Raw genomic sequence first — 16,304 nt, 5'->3', positions numbered from 1 at the left:
TCACCTTGCTGATGTAGCGTAGATTCTGTGCCCCTAAAACACAGCTCTTTTCACCTGGAGTTCTAGCAAAGAAGCTGTGATCTGTACTAACTCTGAAAGAAAGCCTGGCTGGCTTGGACTTAACTGAAAGTTGCTGCATTTTTATGTTATTAGTTTGGGGATTTTCCGAGGGGAGTCTTGACTCTATGAAAATTTTCCCGTCAAGGATGACTTGAGAACCAAACTCATGTATAGGATGAGAGGTTTCCTGATGGCTGATGAGAATCTGAAACGTGACTGAAGGTGACTTCCATGGATACCGCTGCTGAAGCTGGGACCCAGGACCCGCCCTATATTGTCCTTGATCTGTGTCAGAGTGAAAAGGACACGTTGCATGAAAGCAAAAGTGATTTTAGAATTGTGCCAGTCCTTTATTTATGTTCGACTGCAAGAAATAACCCTTTAAATATTTTTCCTGTCTCTCCCACCACCTCAAGCAGCCCAGCTTCTCACCTCAAACCACTCTGAAACCATCTAGCAGCTCAACTCACCAAACGTCTATTCTTATCTTGCTCCTTTTCCCCCATTTATTCTCCATGACAAAGACCCAAATGACATAATACTCCCTTTAAAGGACAGAAATGGGGAAGAGATAGAAGTGAGCCAAGCCAGAGTCTTCTTTAGCAGGCAAGGAACGTGGAAAGGATGAGGAATATTTTATCATCAAAATCATTTTTATCCTGCCACACATTTTCAGACTCTTGAAAATATTATTTTAAACCCTGAGGACTTAAGCTACGATGGTGGGAATGCCACGTGGTAGGGGCACCTATGTGGTACATCTTCGATCTGCACAGTAAAAACTATGGAAGGGGTTCCTATTGTGGCTCAGTGGGTTGAGGATCTGGCATTATCTCTATGAGGATGCAGGTTCAATCCCTGGTCTCGCTCAGTGGTTTAAGGATCCAACGTTGCCACGAGCTGCAGCGGAGGTTACAGATGTGGTTCAGATATGGTGTTACAGTGGCTGTGGCAGAAGCCGGCAGCTGCAGCTCTGATTAGACCCTTGGCCCAGGAACTTCCATATGCCGCAGGTACAGCCATAAAAAGAAAGGAAAAAAGGAAAAGAAGTTACTGAATAGTCCATATCACTCACTGTGGTTAGTTGGTTAAGCTCCAGTTTGTCAGTTTGGCATTTGAGAACCTGGAATCTACCCCCAGCTGACTTCCTCCACCTTCTCTCTCCCTGTTCTTTCTGTGCAGCAAGCACGCCTGCAAAATTCATCTACTTACTGTTTCCCATACACACTCATGCTTTCCTAACATCAGCTTTTTGCCTGTGTTCCACTCAAATTCTCCCTCCCTCGTTCCCTCGTGTTGAAAATCTGCCCAGTCTTCAATATGCCACTTTTAACTCCTTGGCCCTTTCCCTCCTCCTATTTGATGGCACCAAATAGGAGACTGTGTTGTGTTTTGGGGGAGACTTATTTTACTAATATTGAATGAGCATGGCTCAGCCCCAGCACAGACCTAGACAACTTAAATGGGCATCTGTCGAATGGACAAATAATGTAAATGTAAACAGAGAAAACAAAATATGCATCTGTCAAAGACAACCAGGGAACATATTTATGTCATCACTATACCACACCTCTAAATCAAAGATTGCCAATATATAATATGCATGCTGTCTTGCATAACTCCTATACTCATAACAGACCTTAACAATCAATCACAACTCTCTGAACCCCAGCACATTATGCCTCTAAATCAGAGAGTAAATATGTACTATGTGCGCTGTCTCGTATACCCTCTATGCCCATGGCAGACATTACTAATCAATCATGAGTCTTTTTCTCCTTAAACCCTGGAACAACCTCAGCATCCCTCCAACACCAAGCTCCCAGAAGACACTACTAAACAATCTGTATTATCATGAGATGAAATTCATTGCCCTACAAGCTCTCCTTCTCCAGTCAGAAGTGCTTACGCCAATTATTTTATATATCACATTCCGTTCTCTTAATGCTTCTGGCTTCCAGACATGGTGATCCCAGCCTCAACCTCAAGACTTAGCACTAAAGATTATTCCCCACACAACAAGCTCAGCAAGGCACTGACCTCTGGTTCAACCCCATTGGAAGACCCAACCCCTAATTTGGCACTGTTCTTACCCCTGTTGTGGGCCCATCCCAGGAGCAAGAAATAGACACCTAAGGTGAGGAAGGGCAAATACATAGCATATCAACTGCAACTACCCTTTCCCATGCCCATGGCAAACTCTGATGGTTGAATAAGATACTCTCTCATATGAGGCCAGAAGCATCCTCAGAAGTTTTCTTAACACAGAACCCCAGACAATCATTAAAGACCCATCTCAGCTTGCATCTGGGATAAAATTTATCTGTCAGTCATGCCATATGAACCAATGGGGAGTCCAGTTTCAAAATTATATAACCCTACAGAGTGGATTTGTTATGAAGACCTCTCTTCGCTTCCCTCTTAATCCCTGGGACATTCTTAGAATGAAGCTAGAATCAAATGGACCACACAAGGTCCATTCCAAACCAGACTAAGGATTCAGCTGGACTCTGCTGCTCCAGCATCTGAGCAGTGGCTCACTCCCGTGGCCAGCCAAAATGAGGACCAGATTCTGAAGTCCTGGGCAGTAAATACCTTCTCAAATTCACTTCCTGCTTTACATTGAGGAAATCTTACAAAAATTACAACCTGTCATATTACATTACATCAAAGCATGATGTAACATTATAATTTTTAAAAGCATTCTTCTAATTTATAGTGTTGCATTATGCCACAGAAAGTTTGATTTTTCCCCTGAGCACCAATAAATTTTGACAGTGATGGTTTATCCTGAAACTTTGGCAGACTATAACACAAGGAAGGTTGGCCAAAATCAGGTCTTTCACTGCTACTGAAGAACTACTTATGAGTCACCAGGGCACTATTCTGTCTCCTGTCCTAAACTCAAAATGTATCGTCCTGTGCTGTCCAATATAGTAGCCGCTGACCAAAATCACAAGTGAAGACCTGACAGGTGACTTATGCAAACTGAGAAGCACCGCAAGTATAGAATACACATCAGATATTTAAGGCTTAGTACCCAAAATATGTGTAATATCCCATTAGTAACTGATATACTGATGACATGTTAATATTACATTTTGGATATATTAGGAAAATAAGTATATTATTAAAATTAATTTCACTTTGTTTTCTCTTTTAATATGGCCGCTTGGATGTTTTAAACTATGTTTGTGACTTACATTGTGTTTGTGCTGTTAGTTGTTACTACAGAACCCTCCACTGTCTACGTGAGCAGGAACACCAAACGGCTGAACATTTTAAGGAAAAGGAATTTTAAATCTCCTTTGTGGTTCAGACAAGAGACGTCAGGCAATCTGACTCCAAGGAGCAAAGCTGCAGATACTTTTATTTGTGCATCCGAAGTGCATTTACTGAACACCTAATATACACCAGGCATTTTTCGAAGCACTGAGGATAAGACAGAAGCGGTTAAAAAAAAAAAAATTGTCCCTTTCCTCATTGAACTCTCATCCTTGGGGACAGACAGACAGTAAATGCTTATTACAAAAAATGCTGTGAAATAACAAACTATGCAGATTAGGACGGAGAGTCTTGCTATCCTACAAGAGAGTCAGAGGAGACTCCTCTGAGGTGTAACAGATGAACCTTAATGCAGGGCAGGGTGAGCCAGGGGGATGCCTGGGGAAGAGCATTTCAAGCTGATACAACAGCAAGTACCAAATTCCCAAGGTCAGAGCTTGCTTGACACACCCAGCAAGCAGCAGAAGTCCTGCAGGGACAGAACAAATTGAGAGGAAAAGTTAGAGGTAGAAGCAGACATCAGAAGCGGGAGGGAGCTCCCGTCGTGGCTCAGCAGAAACAAATCCAACTAGGAAGCATGAGGTTGCCAGTTCAAACCCTGGCCTCGCTCAGTGGGTTAAGGATCCAGCATTGCCGTGAGCTGTGAGGTGGGTCACAGACAATGCTTGGATCTGGCATTGCTGTGGCTGTCGTGTAGGCTGGCAGCTGTTGCTCCAATTAGACCCCTATCCTGGGAACCTCCATATGCCATGGGTGCGGCCCTAAACACACACGCACACACACACACAACAAAGGAGGAAATGGGCATGTTTTCATCATGTACAGCAGGGGCCGCAAACTAGGATGGGCCAGCTGCGGCAGCCTGTTTTTGTAAATAAAGTTTTATTGGAACACAGCCATGCCCATTCATTTATGTACTGTCCATGGCTGCTTTCAAATGGCAGAGCCAAGTAGTAGCAACACAGGGAGTATGGCCGAGAAGTCAGGTATTGGCAGACTAATTTCTGTAAGTTTTAATCAAACCAAGTCCTCAAATTTCCAGGGTTGGGTCTCTCATCTTCAAGACAGAAAAGTGGGAATGTATGGGAATTTTTTTTGGAGAGGGTCGGGTTTCTCTCATTAGTCATTTCTAGGTAAGGGCTGGACAGGTCAAATCCAGCCCCCATCTGTACTTACATGGACCAAGAGCTAAGAATGGTTTTTACACTTTGTTAAGAGTGGGAAAAATAATAATAATAAAAAAAGACTATTTTATTTTATGAAGTACACGAAATTCACATTTTGCTGTCCATAAGTGAGGTTTAACTGGAACACTGTCATGCCCATTTGTTTTCAAATTGTCCACGGCTGCTTGAAAACTACAATGGCCGAGTTGGGAAGTAGAAACAGAGACCACAACGTAGCCCCTACAGAAGAAAACGTTTGCCCTCCAGAGAAGAGACTGTCCGGAGAAGGCAGGAAAAGGCGACATGTGGACTCTGGCCTCTACCCTCAGTTTTGAGACCTGACCAGACACGGGATTAAGGAGGACTCATAAAAGGCAAGGAGTGTCCTGTTTGTTGCCTGGACACTCCTGGGACAGCCCGGCCGTCCGCGATCTTCTGTGGACAAAGTTCCCGTCTAGGACTCACACTGACTGGTTCTGCACATTCATCCCAGAGCTGTTCTCCGGAGCTAAGAGATGCCTCTCCCAATCCACCAGGCCTGGATCACAGGTCTGTCTGTCCCGACGCTGGCCCCCTCCCACTCTCCCCTCCCCTTTCTCTCATTTCCCACCCTCCCTCCGCCACCCCCACCCCTCCAGCCAAATAAGCAAATTCTCTTTGTCTCATGCAGAGAACTTTTGCCCTTTGAACCTCGTTTCTCAACAACTTTAAGATTTTCAGGGTCTCAACTTCTGTCCCAAGGTCATCTCAAATTACTTTCCCAAAGACTATTTTCATGTCTTAGGGAATTTCTAGTGCTACCTGCCAGGAAAATTTTTCACCTTGTTCCATTATTTAAGTCCTGATAATTTTAACCCAAATCTTCTGTGTAAATGGGCAAATAGTCCAAACCATTATATTTTGTCTAATCATTTTAAATGCTCCCATCATGCAGACAAAATTTCAAAATATGAGAAGAGCTACATGAAAGATAGCCCAAAAGTTATATAATTAAAATTCCACCTTCTCAGACTTAAAAAGGGAGGGGTAGATAAGCAATGCTTTTGGACACATAAAATCTTAGTTCTGCATAAATGAAAGTTCTAGAACATTGAAAAATAACATGCACAGTGATCCTGATAAATACTAATAAAGTTGCCAACATGTATTCAACACTTGGAGATTCCAGACACCCTGAAAGGTTCTTTAACACACTATTATATGTAAAGCCCTCATTTAATTAAAACTAAAGAGTACAATTATTCCCATTTTGCAGATGCAGAAACTACAATTGAGAGAAGGGAAGTGGCTTTGCTCAAAATCACGGAGCCAGGGAACAGTGGAGCTGGGACTGAAACCCCCTTTGGTCTAACTCCATCCAGAATGCAAGCTTGCTGCCCCCTGCCTCCTGCCATCTTTATTCTCCCTGCTGTCTCCTGACAAGTTACTGTGTCCACTCCTTCCTGGATATTTCTGTCAGGCATGTCACCTTCCACTTTTTGCAAATATCGGCCCTGTACCTGGGTCTTCAGAAAATTGAGTTTCCAGGACAACTGCAGGTCCCCAACCTGCTTTCTCCGTCTAAATGCCTACTTCTGGGCACAGAGTTGTCCCTTTCCTCAACCTTACAAACACAGTGCATGCAATTCCCACTCTTTGCCCCCATAAGCAAATCATTCACGGAATGACTGAGGATAGGAAACACTCATTAACAGTGAGACTTTTGATTCTGGAGCAGGAAAGAAAGGAAGAATGTATTATCATGTATTATGCAAAGGCAGAAACCTTAGAACAAGCTCTCTCCACCTCAGCACTATTGAGATTCAGGGCCTGACAATTCTGTGCTGGGGGAGAGGAAGGGTTTGTCCCATGTCTTCAGAAGCATACCTGGCCTTTACCCACTCTCAATTGTGACAACAAAAAACATCTCCAGACAATGACAAATGTTTCCCTGGGGAACAAAATCACCCCTGGTTGAGAACTGCAGGCTTAGAAACACCCAACCAAAGTCTGCCATTTGCGAAAGATTTCATTTTGAGAACCTTCCCCAGAGAATGTTTCTGCATTGGCACATCAGCATTTCAGTGCTGAACCTGCAGTTAAAAAAAAAAAAAAAATTAGCATCTGGAGGCCCTGCATCTAGGGAGCTGCAGCAAAGACGAGTCCCAAAATCATAGCAGCACACGAAATCATAGCAGCCTTCTCCCACCACTCCGCAAATCCACCTAAATGTCTCCTCTTGCCAAGCGGACTCAAATTAGCTTGGGTCTCAGAACGTAACGCTTTTACTGGGGAGCACAAGAAATACAACCCTGAATATCACAGACTTCCTGGCTTATCATCTTCAGAGTCTAACACACTGAAAATAAAAACTAGATTTTCTTTAGCTCCCTACAACCTCTTTTCACAATCCCTTCCTGGCTACCCTGATGATTTTGTGTTTCTCCACCTCCGTGCTATTTACATTGGGGCCAGGTAATTCTTGGTTGTAGGAGCTGTCCTGTGCATCACACAATGTTCAGCAGCATTCGCAGCTTCCACTCACTAGATGCCAGTAGCATCCCCTAGCCTGTCAACCAAAAATGTCTCTAAATGTCCCCTGTGAGCAAAACTGCCCCCTGGTTGAGAACCACTGGGTTATATGAGCTCCTCTTTCCCAGCTATTCTGCATGGATTAACCACTCCTGGTTTTACCCAGTTATCAAAGCACCATCCCAGGAGCCATTTAATTTTTAAATCCTTTGTCAACCACTAATACATATATGTTATATAGAGAGCTATACTCTATTAATAAATCCAGACATTTCTCTTTGTAAAGGGGGAAGGAACCATCACGAAATATCTCGCAGGGCATAACAGGAGGCAGCAGCAACTCCCTTCTGGAGCATTCGGCAGCTCGCTCCAGCCCAGGGAGCATGTGCTGCACCTCCTAAGCACTGCAGCCACAGGATGATGATCCGTCATTTCAGAAAAATACGGAAAGAGCCTCGAATCCTTACTGCCCTCTAGAGAAATTCCAGCAGAAGAGCTCAATCTGTCACAGTCAGCAGAAAAAACAACGCTGCCGGTTGCAGCTGTGCATGAAGTTGTAAAGCAAACAATTTATTTGCTGAAATTTTTTGAAAGACGAGTCTACCAGACCCTCTCCTTTACAAACTCACCCCTGAACCACGAGCTGATGTTGGCTCGTGTGTTGAGGCAATCGTAACTTTCCCAATTCCAGGTCCACCCGCCAACACAAAGATTTTACGCCCACAGATGAATCAAAATCCGATAGTCTACCACGTCACCACAGACCATATTTTAAATGCAAATACTCGGGTTTGTACAAATGTGTCCTCTGGCCTTTGTTTACTGGCCTACCAACGGTCATATATACAAAGATTTCTTTTTTATGTGTCTCAGAAAAACCAGGACTGAAAAAGTTATTCACTAATTCTTCATGTTTGCGTGAAGGTTTTGGTGGATGAGAACTTTCCAGCACATCTTGGAGCGAAACATAACTTTTTTTTATCCTTTATAAATTTTTGTTTTAACTTTGGATAGCTGTTTCAAGAAAGTCTTACCTATTACTCACTGCATCTGTATTCCAATGAGAGCTGCAACACTGAGATGAAAGTGAGCTTTCCCTACCAAAGTCCTAAAAAAAGTTACCCCAGGTCTAACTCCTGTTACTTTAGCACAGTTGGAAATTAAAAGAAATAACTTTGAAAAGGATATGCGGGTAGACAAACACTAGACAGGAAACCGTGCAGGTTCAATCAGAACTTTCAAATCATTGTTTCCATTATGACAGGCAACAGCAAAAAATGCTGAATGTTTATGCCTAATGGGTTTGCCCTTTGCCAGACAAATCCTTTTAGCTACGGCAGGGAAACATATAATTTTTATGGGCTCTTGGAGAGAGTGCACACTGCCCTCTGATGGTAACACAGGCTCATAATTTTATGGGGTCCCTTGATTGGTTTCCAGAAGGCTGAGGGATGTTACGACCAAAGGCACATCAATAATCCAATGGATTAATGGGCACCGATGGTTATCTTTACTTATCCAATTTTTTCCACCTTCTTGACAAGGAAGGAAGATACTGGATCCTTTCCTTTGTTATCAATAGCTGTGAAAGCTATTTTGCAAGATAGAAACGTGTCAAAAAGTAACACCTAGAATATTTGAACTCCCTCAGACACAAAATAATATGCTCACACCTAGCACAGCACAGACATAAAGCTTCAATGAAACAATGTTTTATTGCTGAGTAAAAGTTCCTCACGGATTTCCAACCAACAGGAAGTAAACCACGGAAGGTATCAGAAAGCAGATGCCCTGCCCTGGAAAAACAAAAACAAAAACTGAAAGAACAAAAACTGAAAGGTTTTTGAGGGCTGGAGGAGGCTTTAGCTCAAGTCTATAAAAGTATCTTTTAAATGAATGAGACAGAAACTGTCATGTAGGATAAATTTTCCCCCAAGTCCTTTTAAAAGTCACCATACTGCATTATGACCTCTTTGAAAAGGTACAAATTGATCATATTTGACTATTTTTATCTACCAAATTAAAGACGTCTCCTAATTTTGCTAATTCCCAACAGCTAGGAAAGGGGAGCAGGGAAAAATAAAAGCCAGCATATTCCCTGCTACAGCAAAGCTCTTGGAACTGTATCCAAATGGAGCTGTTGATCTGTGGAAATGTAAATGTCATTTCTAAATATAGCATCAGGGACCCAGAGAATCAGCATTTCTGTTGATAAAACACCTTTTCAGGAAGTAGCATGTGCAAGGCAACGCTTCTCTCCGACACATGGGAGAGTCACGAATCTTCCGCCCAGCGCCCCATCCCATAGGGGCTCCGAGGCGGCGGTTTGCGCACAGACCTCAGCGTGTTCTCACCGATTTCCTTAACCTGCTAGCGCACCAGATTGTGAATCGAGGCAAATAATTTCCTGCGCCTCTCTCCTCTTGTCTTAAAAATAAAAAGTAGAATTTCATTCTGCCTGATTAGGATTCCTTACTGGGTAGGGATGCTCGCAGACTCACAAAGCAAACTGGAAGATGGGGCGGGGGCTGAACCCAGCAGGGGAGCCTGAGGTGGGACTGGGGGTTGACTGCACAGCCCCCAGGGACCAGCACACAACTGTGACCAGCTGTTCAGCCTTGACCCTCGCTGTTCTTCCCTCCCCCACTCACTCTGGAATGTCTTCAGGTTCTGGAACATTCCATCTCTCCCATCTTGGGGCCTTTGTGTAGGCTGTTCCCTTTGCCCCAAGCCTCTTCCTCTATACCTCCCGCTTCTTTCCGATCTTTTCCACCTCAGATTGTCACTTTCTCATAAAAGGATGTGAAACTTACGTAGCCCCTCGCTCCCATCCTTGGCTTTAATATATTGCAGCAGCCCTGTTGGGTGTGCGACTTCTGCTCAGAAGGGCCTCATGCTTGTTTTAATGCTCTGCTAGAGCCCTTTGAAGTTCTCAACGTTTTTAACAAGAGGCCCTGCATTTTTGCTTTTCACTGGGCCCCACAAATCACACAGCCAGTCCTGGTCACAGCCCTTCGGCTCCCTCTAAAACAGAATTTGTAGTTGTTGACTTGTCGGTTTACAGGAGCGCGCGCGGGGGGGGGGGGGGGGGGGTAACGGGACGACTGATCTGTTTTCTCCATCGGGGCAGAAATTGTCTCTTTGGTTCGTTATCTAATCTAGTGTTGACTAATAGAATTTTCTGCAGGGATGAAACTGTTCTAGAACTTTGTACACCAGTATGTGAGCTACAAGTAGCTATTGAACACCTGGTGGCTAGTGCAACTGAGGAACAATTTTTTTTATTTCATTTTAATTAATGTAAGTTAAAACTGAAATAACCTCACATGCCTGGTGGATAGCATGCTGGCCAGGCCTGACCCCAAGGACTAGCACAGCAGCTGGTAAACGCATCTAAAACATGATGAGGACTTTTTGAAAGAAGCTCCTTAGCAGTAATATGGCACTTTAGCAGGATGCATGAGAATTCCCTTAGGAGCTTATTAAAAATGCAGGTGTCCCTGCCCCGCCCTCTAAGGCTGTGATTCAGCAAATTGACAAAAGGTCTAGGCATCTGGTAAACCCCAAAATGTGAGAAGCAATGTGTATAGTTTATGGCAGAGGCTTGTCTTTACAACAATTATTTACATCTCCTGAATTCTTCCCAGTCAAATAATGTTAACAGAAATAACATTTCTAAAATTTTATTACCCCCAAAAATGTCCCAGCTACAACCAATGCCTGTTTCAAGCAATGTCTAACCCAGTAAAATTCCAGTGAAGAAAATACATTTTGACTTTTTGGTTTTGTTGTAATAAACATTGACCTATGAACTTGACTTTCAGCTGGGAGAGGTAGAGAGTTCTTTTTACAAGACGTGAAAAGTACGGGTTGAGGGTGTGGGTTTCACACAGTGTTAGGGAAGAAGACCTAGATCTCAACTAGGAATTATTTAGGGGAGGGACAGAACAGTCTTTGTTCATAAATGTGGATTGTGTCCCTTTTTAATGACTCAATCTAATCTTATTCTTCCTTTTCACACACAGACACACACAAAGATGCAAAAGGCCGTGGACATGCAACCCTCTCTTCATGTACCTTTGTCTTTAACCATTACTGTAATTCAGCCCTCTAACACGCGCACTCTTTCCTCCACCGAGCTATCAAAGACACCTTCCTAATCAACAGCACACACGGCAGCATAAGAGCTGGCACCACCGTGAATACAAGGATCAGCCGTAATTCACTCTGCGGCTCTGCTGATGTCATAAACCGCACGACCAGCTTTATGGAGAGTGGCTGAGCCCAGAAAGTGAATTCGGATCTCGGCTCTCTCTGGGAGCCATCTGTTAAGGAAACAGATTTAAATGCCGACCTTTTCATCTCTGTCGTTTACAGAGATTGCAAACTTTTGCTGTAAAATTTAAACTTTTCAGCCATGAACAGATTAAAATTTCTTTCTAGGGGCACATGGGGTCTTGTATTCACTCCTTTAACTGATGAGTGGTCTTACCACCCACTGCTACAAAACTATTTTAAAAGTGGGAGATGCACCCAGCTATAATGAATGCTGTGGAAGTGTATGCCTGCTCCCAAAGGCCTGACCCACTTCCCACTCCAATGACTGAAAAGACCAATGGTTCACCTTCTCAGCATCCTTTGCACCAAGTGCAGGTCATGGGACCCAATTCTGGCCAATGAGACACAAAGGGGCACCTCCTGGGAAACGTGTTTCCTTGTTTCAGAAGAAGTACATGTGAGGAAAGCCACCTGCACCTGCTGCTCCTCCACTCTGACCCCCTCCCCGGCACTTCCAAATAAGGCTCTTATCTGCAACTACAGTGGCCATCTGATCATCAGGACGGAACACTCCTTAAGGTAAGAAGCCACCTGTGCAGAGGGAGGGAGGAAGGAAGGGAAGGGCAGAAGAGTCTAGATGCTGGATGACTTTGCTGAGCTAACCAGCCCTAGCACTGTCCACCTCCAGGCTTTCTGTTAAGTGAGTATTTTTATATCAGGTTCCTCCAGAAGCACAGCTTGAGATCAGCATTTGGGTGCAAATAATTTACATGGGAGGTGAATCCAGGAAGCACTGGGAGGGGAGGGCAGGTGAGACAGGGAAGGGAAGGAAACCAACTCAGAGTGATAATGAGCAGATAACCCCTGTGGCCATCCGGGGACCAGTCCAGAGAGAGCCCTGAGGCACAGAATCCTGCTCTGTTCTCACCAATGTGAGAACAGTGTGTGTGTGTGTGTGTGTGTGTGTGTGTGTGTGTGTGTGTGTGCGTGTGTGTGCGCACGCGCGCGCGCGCTGGGGTGACGGTAGGCAGGACCCCCAATAGCTCAGCATCTTCTAGGTAAACAGTAAAGGTCTAAGGCTTTGGATCCGTATATGTCAAGAGTCCACTACCGGTAACAGGTTGTTCCGCACTGACATCACTGTGGGACTGTCCTCTGAGACATCGGTACCTGCACATTTCTCTATACGCCCGTGCCAGTGAAAAGACACAAACAATAATGTGTGTGGCAAATTCTTCCTGAGCACTGGGCCTGCGTCTGGCATCGCAGTGCCCTGGTGCACTCAACAGACACGGTCTCTGCCCGTTTGGGCTCCCGCTCCAAGCGGGGAGCCGGCCCCCGAACCAGTCTCCCCTCTCACACTCGCAGCTGGAACACGACCAGCAGTGCTAGGCGCCCCCAAGAAACTGTGAAAGGATCATAAGAGAGTGCCATGGAATTAGAGCGTGGTCGGGGAAGGGTTCATGAATCAGAGACTGAAGTGAGCAGGAGGCAGCCAGAAGGAAAGAGAGAAAGATGAGCCCTAATCCCAGCACCGATGAGGAAGAAGCGCTACTGGATGGGACATCAGAGAGGCCCCAGTAAGAAGGTCATTCAAATAACATCTTTTGTGGAAAAAGAAAATAAGAATGTAACCCTTACCCCAAAACTTACACTGGGTTGGTCTGACTAAAAAGCAAAGTGAATCATTGTAAGAGCCATCATTTTCTCTTGAAACCAACCAGAAGTCACGTGCAGACAAAATAAATTCTGCTCGTCCTAATTCTTCAGACTAGAAGACAACTCCCTTGGGACTTTATCCATATAGAAATACCAAGCAGTTATTGGAGTTCCCGTCGTGGCTCAGTAGTTAACAAATCCAACTAGGAACCATGACGTTGCGGGTTTGATCCCTGGCCTTGCTCAGTGGGTTAAGGATCCGGCATTGCTGTGAGCTGTGGTGTAGGTCGCAGACACAGCTCGGATCCCGCCTTGCTATGGCTCTGGCGTAGGCCGGCAGCTACAGCTCCGATTCGACCTTAGCCTGGGAACCTCCATATGCCTCAGGTACAGCCCTAGAAAAGACAAAAAGACAAAAAAAACAAAAACAAAAAACAAGCAGTTATTGACAAAATGCAATTTTCCTATGGAAAAATAGGAAGCTCACCATTTCTTTACCACCACACTTAGGCATTTACACGCACCCACATATAAAGAAAATGTGACTTCGCAGAGCGGCCTCTCAAATGGTCATGTTCAGGAACACGCACACTGCCCTGAGGTCAGGCTTCCCGCTCCCTGGCCCTCATCATTCCAGCGCCTGCGCAGACTCTTACACGAGTCCACTAAAACACCAGAGGACTGCAGAGCACAGTTTAAAAACTACTGGTAGGAGTTCCCATCATAGCTCAGCAGTTTAAGAACCCGACATATTGTCTCTGAGGATGCAGGTTCGATCCCTGGCCTCACTCAGTGGGTTAGGGATCCTACATTGCCACAAGCTGCGGTATAGGTCGCAGAGGGAGCCTGGATCCCGTGCTGCTGTGGCTGTGGTACAGACAGTCAGCTGCAGCTCTGATTCAACCCCTAGCTGGGAATTTCCATATGCTGCAGGTGCAGCCGTAAAAAAAAAAAAAAAAAAAAGTTTTAATTTAAAAATAAAAAATACTGATAAAAGTTTTGGGGTTTTTTCCAAATAGTAAGTCAAGACATATATAAGGATGTTGCTGATCATCTAAGTCAGAGGTCAGCAAACTATGACCCTCTGGCCAAACCTACACTTCTAAATAAAGTTTTAACAGAACACTGCCAAGCCACTCATTTTCATGTGGTCTACAGCTTCATTCTAACGGCAGAGTTAAGTATTTGAGACAGAGACTGGAATAGCCTGCAAAGTTTAAAAGATTCACTCCCTCGCCTTTTACAGAAAAAACCTAGCCAACACTTGATCTAAGTCATAGTTGGCAGGAAGTAAGCATGATATTATTTCAAACCCTAATCCTGGCCTGTAACCTAATAATCTGATTGTAGGGAAAGCAGAGAAGAGCAGGCAGAGCAAAGGGGAACCACAGTGGGATGCTGAGGCACTGAGAACACCAGGAGGCCAGCCCACCTCCTCCCGCCTGAGAGAGACCCAGGGGCCCGGCCAGGCGTCCTGGGGGATCCCACCATCCCTGGGCTCTTGGACAAACTCAGAAATCCTCTCGGCATACCGCATCTCTCGACACTGGGGCTTCCCCCCACCACCCCTTTACCTTAGAAATCCCAATCCTTCCAGAGGCGTCTTCAATGCCACATCCTTTAAGAATCTTCTCCGAGCTCCCCAAGCCAGTCAGGTACCCTGATCTCTGCTCCAACATTTCTTTCTCTGTTCCTGCACATCTACGTGTCACTCTGTGTTATAAGTGATGGATTTGTCGGATGCTTTCATTGAACAGAAGCTCTGGAGGTCAGAGCTGCATCTGTCTCATTTACTCTTGTCTTGTTCTCAGACTCCAAAACTGTTCCTGGCACATGGTAATATGTAAATGTTTGATAAATGAATTCCTTGTATGAAGGGTTTTTTAGGTGAAATCATGAAAGGGGAGAATGTGATACATATGCAATAGGAAGAATTGCCTACTGTCGTAGGCAATAATCTCTGGACAGCATGTGCAAAGGCCCAGAGGCAGGAAGAAGCATGGGCCACTGGAGGCATGGAAACTAGAACAGCATGGCTGAAGCACATAAAGCCATGGCTGGAGAAAGTCAAGGCCAAACCATGCACGACCTATACAACATGCTAACAATTTTTTACACTTATTTTAAGAGCAATGGAAGAACCACAGAAAATTTTATATAAGGCAATGGATGATTTGGTTTGTACTACCAACAGCAGAAGTTTTGAATTTACAGGTAGTAAATAAAATACTTAATTGAGTGCCTTTCATTGTTCTAGATATTAATAAGACACTTAAGGAGTTCCTGTTGTGGCTGAGAGGGTTAAGAACCTGACCAGTATACATGAGGATGCAGTTTCAATCCGTGGCCTCAGATTGAACCTAAACCTCAGTGGGTTAAGGTTCCGGTGTTACTTTGAGCTGTGGTGTAGGCTGCATATGTGGCTCAGATCTGGTGTTGCTATGGCTGTGGTGTAGGCCTTAGCCGCAACTCCGATTTGACCCTAGCCCAGGAACTTCCGCAGGTGTGGCCCTAAAAAAGGAAAAAGCAATCAAACAAAAAAGACGCTTAAGGCATCTTTGTCCTTGCACTTGAGATACTTTAAATAAGGAAAACATAATCACAGTTTGACAAGGGCTTCAATAGAGTTAAGCTTGGGGGACCACGGGGCAAGCGCCTAAAAGGAGCCTCGTTTTACTCATGTGCATGAAAGGAGTGGATGCCTACAGGAAATATTCAGTACCACTCTCTACCTGGGGCCAGATGAGCAGAGGAGAATCATTCAACCCAATGGAAATATTTCTATAGCCAAGATTTACAATAACAGTTACGAAGACACTGAAAATGTGAAATTATTCACAAGAAACCGTTAAATGAAGGGAAAAAGTGCAGAATTCCAATTCTGGTATATACCAAGGATGACAAAATCTTTCTGTAAAGGGCCAAGTAGTAAATGTTTTTAGGTTTCAAAATATCTGTGGACCATATGTGAGTGAATGGGCATGGCTCTGTGCCAGGAAAACTTTATTTACGACAACAGGGGATGGGCCAAATTTGGCCTTTGGGCTGTAGTTTGCTGACATCTGACCTATTCCACAATAAAATTATAACTAAATAAACACATACTGCTTATGAACACAGACAAAAAGAAACAGAAAATGGAAGCACTCATTGTGTTTGGGGAATGCAGTTATCAGTGTGGTGGCTCTCTATTGATTTTTCCCTACACAACATATATGTATCCTTCAGGGAGCAACGTTCTAATTCAGGGATGAAAGGAGAGGGAGAATTATCTTCCCATCATCTTTAATCCATGTGGTCCCTGGGGTTAACCCATACCCAAAGCTAAAGTAAAACACACTCCCC

General features: G+C 44.4%; 1 long non-coding RNA gene across 3 annotated transcripts in view; it reads right to left on the bottom strand.

Moving 5' to 3' along the window:
• The window catches only part of LOC110257448, a 100,365-nt gene that overhangs the window by 62,047 nt on the left and 22,014 nt on the right, over positions 1-16,304 (bottom strand). The gene's annotated exons all lie outside the window — the stretch shown is intronic.

Source organism: Sus scrofa, chromosome 17, assembly GCF_000003025.6.
Source record: "Sus scrofa isolate TJ Tabasco breed Duroc chromosome 17, Sscrofa11.1, whole genome shotgun sequence".
NCBI lineage: Eukaryota > Metazoa > Chordata > Mammalia > Artiodactyla > Suidae > Sus > Sus scrofa.
This window is presented reverse-complemented; position numbering and strand designations above follow the sequence as displayed.